The sequence below is a fragment of the Planococcus citri genome, chromosome 3, assembly GCF_950023065.1.
Source record: "Planococcus citri chromosome 3, ihPlaCitr1.1, whole genome shotgun sequence".
Taxonomy (NCBI): Eukaryota; Metazoa; Arthropoda; class Insecta; order Hemiptera; family Pseudococcidae; genus Planococcus; species Planococcus citri.
The window spans coordinates 50,289,906-50,295,652 of record NC_088679.1 but is presented as its reverse complement, the minus strand read 5'-3'; positions in this window follow the sequence as shown (position 1 = coordinate 50,295,652).

Sequence of the window (5,747 nt, the reverse complement as noted above, 5' to 3'; positions counted from 1 at the left end):
GAGATTCACCTACTTCCCTAATTTATTTTTGTCACGCTGATCTGAGTCACACTGACTTTTGAAAACTTGGGAAAAAATTGTTCAATTCTTCATAATGTCTTGATAACTTTTAAAAGTTTGGAAAAAATATGCGATAAATCCTCGTCGACTTTTATTAATTAATTAATTAATTAATTAATTTGGATGGTTGGTAGGAACATGGAAAAAATTGCATTCAATTCCAGACATATTGTGCTACACTTTTGAAAACGACCAAAAATGGAGTATCAGATACCAAATCTGACTTATAAGAACTTGAAACAGAACTATGTACTCAGGTACTAAATTGTCGAGAAGCCCGACAACAGTAGACACACGACTTCGAGAAGTCAGACAGATGGGTCAATGACCTTAAAAGGAATGACAAGCAGACAAACGACCTTGGGAAGCCAGACAGGCACACAGACAGCCTCGAGATGCCAAAAAGGCAAACAGACAATCATGAAAGATCAATGAGCCTTAAAAGGGCAGACAGACGGTTCAATAACCTTAAGATTCCAATAGGAAAACAGACAACCTCGAGATGCCAGACAAATGGGTTCATGACCTTACAAGACCAGACATATGTACTTTGAAAGGCTAGACAGGTAGGTCAGTGACCTTGAGAGCTCGGACACACGAATCAATGACCTTGAGATGCCAGATATCAAGTCAACTTGACCAAAAACATGTACGCGTATGTACCTATCCATGATTTAAAACTTTACTTGGAAAGGAGACTTTACAGTTCATACCCATTTTTTTTCTGCTCCAGTCTGTAAATTTTTTTGTTGCGTCATCTTATAGGACCAATTAAAAGTATTCAAAATTTGAATACTCGTAGCTATAATAACGAACATCAACACTGACTATAAATCCGATTTCACTTACATATAGTTCATTAAAAGTAGATAGAACTCTAACAAAACGTGATATTTTCAGTTAATTTCAGCAATAAAATAAATTCAAGAAAGCATTTATAGTAAAATTGAAAATAAATTTTTACTATTCTTATAAACATTAAAATTGAGTTGGAGTGCAACTACCTAAAAATATTTTTAATACGAGTATAATATTGTACCTACTCGTATATTTTTTTTCTGTTCTGTTATTCTGGTGTCGTTATTATTTGATTTTGAATATAAGTATTTTCACGCAAAATAAAAACATAAAAATGCTTAGCCTACCTACATTTTTTGTAAACTTTAAAAATGATAAGAGTCTAGCTAAATTTTACAAAATATTCATCTAGGTACTTAGTTTCATTTTATGGTATAATATCGCCTCGCCTCCCCTCGTTCTATAATTCAAACATTCCATTCTTTTAAAAACGGATCGTCGAATTCATTCATATGCCTTTATACTAACCTCTATTGGTTGATAAAATAACGTGACACTTTTTCCATAAAAAATATCCGCAATGTTTTGCAATCAACATCAAAGTGAGAGGTACCGCAGAAAGAAATTCTTCTGTTTTAGGTACATATAAAAAAGGTAAGGGTAGGTAACCAATGTAACAAATGGCTTGGAAAAGATGGAAAAGCAATGCAAAGAAATAATCGTAAAAATTAATCACCTAACTGTGTAAGTTAGGTAAGCATCGAGGAAATCTTCATAAAATAAATACCCTCGTAAGTAAAAAATACTACACACCTTGATACACTGTATAGGTTAGACTGCGAGGGAAATGTAAAATGCATCATTATTATCAGATGTCAATGTACTAGGTAAGATACACAGGTGCCTACATAGAATATCGACTCATTTAAAAATAACATAGGTACGTGTAATACATTATTGTAGTATCATTCTTGCTTCTAGATTTGGGATATTCTCGTATCTTTATAAAAATAAACATATTTTATAATTATTTACAATGCCGTTAGGTACACAGCTTGCAGCACGAGAACGTTGTTGGCCAGATTATACGCATTGCGGATGTTCTTCATTACACTACAAATAAATTAGGTACCCGTTACAACGTTAGTTAATGGCACATAAAAATAGGCAGGGATCATTTGCTGATTTACAACAGAACAACTGCAGTGTGCAGGTAAATACCGGAGCGAGCCTTCGTTATAAGTATGTATAATTTAGGTATTCGCGTCCATAAACTTGCTATGCAGTGAGTTGTTGAATGTTGCAACTGCACAAACTATAATGTAGCCTATAGGTAAGTGTAAGTATACTTTGTGGATAGACGACGTATGTGTAACTACATTGCAAGTGACGTCATGCATACAACAACGCGTTTAGAACCGGCGTATCGAATATGCAATTTATTTAACATATCAACGCCGACACCGTATTTACGGCGAATTGAGTATGCAATTTATTCAACACATGCAATATTCGATCCGTTTCCGCCGTGTTGTAGTAGTTGTAGGTGTTACGACTACGTAGACGATGTGTGTAATGTGTAGCGTATACTCGTACTTACCTACCATATGTATGTAGTACCTATTCCTACGTGTGAACTGTAAAGGAGGATTGCCTTGTTCTAATTGATACGTGTACATTGTTCAAGTACGTGCATAATACCTGTGCTTTGTGCAATGATTACTTGAATCTGGCCTGTGTATGTTGTTTAACTAATAAAATTTAAGACGATAACGAAAGAAATTCCAAGTTGGAGAACATTTACTCGTTTCAGCTTATCATAGCCATCGTAGAAAAAGTTTTATAATAGTTGATCGGTGGCTGATTTTGTCTCTTCCATCTCTCAAAGTAGTTTATTGTAATGATAAAAATCCTCCTCATCACGTAGTTAACCACCTCCCACTTTCCTTATCCAAATAACTGAAATAACGTATAGAAAAAATTGATTACCTCGATGAAAAAATTTCCTTTTCTCGCGAATATTTTGATTTCAATTCTCAAAATTCAAACTGTTCGACTCATTTTGACGAGTACGCACGTCTTCGAGAAAATCCTAGCAAGAAAGTTATTTTTTCGGGAATTTGATCAAAATAATTGTGGACAGTGTGATAATCGTAGTATTTTAATTTAATCTCCTATAAACAAGAATCAGAGTAGATTTTTTCAAAATGGTAATTTTTAATGGTACAGAAGCGCCAAAAACTGATCACAAATCGATTACTTATATTGAGATTTTGTTTGGAAAGGTTGGCGTTAGAAATTAAAATAAGTAATGATTAAAATACTTCTCTCTCCGAATCTACTGATTAAAATGTTCAGAAAATCAAAAAAAACTACTCAATTTTTTGTATTTTGTTTTATTGATAGGGAATTTCTATTGCTAGGTATAATTAGGTAATTTCTTTCGAGGTTTCTCTCAACGAAATTAAGACGTGGACGGGGGGAGGGGGTAGACTCGAGCATTAAATTCGTTAAGAACGCTGATTTTCGAATTATCATTGTTCAATTTTTTTTCAATTTTTTCAAGAGTTTGATTTCTTAAAAAATGTGTACAACTGAACAAAACATATTTTTCTGAAATTTGAAAATTAATTAGCTTCCCTTAAGTAATGAAATTTATGTTTTTGTATTACACCCCTGACCTCCCCCCCCCTTTAATTAAATTTTGTTCACTTTTTTTCGATGTTATAAATTTTCTGAAAAATTCACCTTCATTGTGAGCTGTCTTCCGATGATAAACTTTGAATTTTTGTGTTTATTTTTTTTAAATACAAATTTTATCTTTTTTTTAAATTGTCCATTTTTTTGAAATAAATAAGCAAACAGTATAGCCGCTTTTTCGAGTGGAAATAAACCATTACCGTGAAAATTATTAAAAATATTGCGTAGATGGTGAATAGCTTTGAAAAAAATTTCTTATTGAAAATAATGAATGGTCAAGGTTGGCTAAAATTTCTGAAGAAACGAATAAAGAAAAGTTGAGATCTCACATTTAAAGTTAGTTCATTAAAAATTAAGCTTTTAAAAAACGGCGTTAATGGTCATGTACTTATTTTAATATTCAAATTTGTACACGGTGTCTTTCAACTTTTGTGATGATCACGTATGAAAATTTGAGCTCTCATCTTGAAAGTTCAGTTTTGAGCTTTTAAAACTTCAATTACTGATTCTGAATCTCCTAATAAATCTCTTCGAAGTCCCGTTAAAATATTTAAATGCTACGAGTTTAACCAGCTCTGAAATACAAACATCAAATTCAAAGTTCACAAGGTTCATACAAAGAATTACAAAATGCAGTAAAATTATAAACTCTTCCAATGCACTTGGAGCCACAAAGGAAGTATAGGTTACTTTACTGCACCATCGAAAAGAAACTCGCCAAAAATTAAGCAGAATTAATAAGAAGATTCGACTTTATTCTTAGCTTGCGTCAGTTGTTGACGTTAAGATGCAATCTTCTTGCGAATCGCTCACAGTATTTACGGCGAACTGGTTATGCAAATCTATTAACGCACGTGAAGTATTTTGAAAACGGGTGCGCCGTGAGGCATGCGCGAAACCTGGTGATATCATTCATGCTTGTATTATAAAAATGAATCGGAATACCTCCCCTACTCCTCCAACGCGTTCCTGCTTACAAATGGGATTCCGCAAAAGTACGATCTTACAGCACCCCAATAAAGTACATATGAGTAGACATAAGCAATTAACCAATATACTTAGGTACCAGTAAAATGTTTCAACTAGGTATCTACCTATTTGGTTTTTTTTTTGGTTTGTTAATTTTTAATTTCTTAATCATTTTTAAAATAATTTTTGATGATCTTAGTCAATCATAGGATTCCATTCCTTATTTGAAGAAGCTGAGAAATTTTCAAGAATTTTTTTACTAAAAAGATTTTGTAGAAGGAAGTTTAAATCAATTTTTTTTTCATTTTAAAATTTTATTTGAAATTACCTAATTTCCTTCAATTTTTTAGTTGCGAGGAACTGCTTTAATTAAATTACGTTGCAGAGTAATTCGTTGAAAATAGTTATTAGATTACGAGATTTTTTCTCAGTATTTTCTTCTTTAAAAATAACAATATGATCAAAATTTGAAAATGAGATTCTCCTTTTCCGATGCAAAACGTGTGCGTAAAAATACTATTCAAAATTGAGATAAATTTCAAATTTGCAGCGTATCAAAGTAAGGTATCTCCTGCATCATTCAGCTGACGCGTTTTAATCCTTTCGAAGCGTAAAGTGGTAAGGAAGTTGTAAAGTAAAAGTGCTATCATATACGCATCGCATTGATTCATCATTCCATTTGCGAACGCATCCGCAAGTCGGCGGCGTATCATCGCAGGACGTAAGATGAGGTGGCGCGGCGTTTATTTTGATAATTCGTCTGTTGGAAATGTTTTAACAACTTTAAAACTACTTTTTGGGTGCTTTTGTCGTTATAATAAAAAATAATTACGACCTTCGAAGAAATGAAATTTATAATGAAAAAACTTTTTCAGCGCAGCGTTTACAGTGAAACTGCGGACGCATATTGGCGTTATTCACAAACGCGTTCGGCTACACAAGCACAACTTGTGGTGCAACTAGCTGGGGCTTTCTGGCACTGCTTATACGTTATCGGACGACTAGTTTTACACGTCGACGTCACGCTTCGAAAGAACGGTTCTTTATCGATCCTTTTTTTTGGCACAATTTAGCCGCGACGATTATTCGATTAAAATTTTTGTCGTCGCGCTACGCTCCACATCTCCCATCCAAATGACAAATTTTTCTCAATTACCTAGTTTACTATTTTGGCGTAAGCCTAATTTAATAATAATACGATGTAGTCCGCTGAATACCAG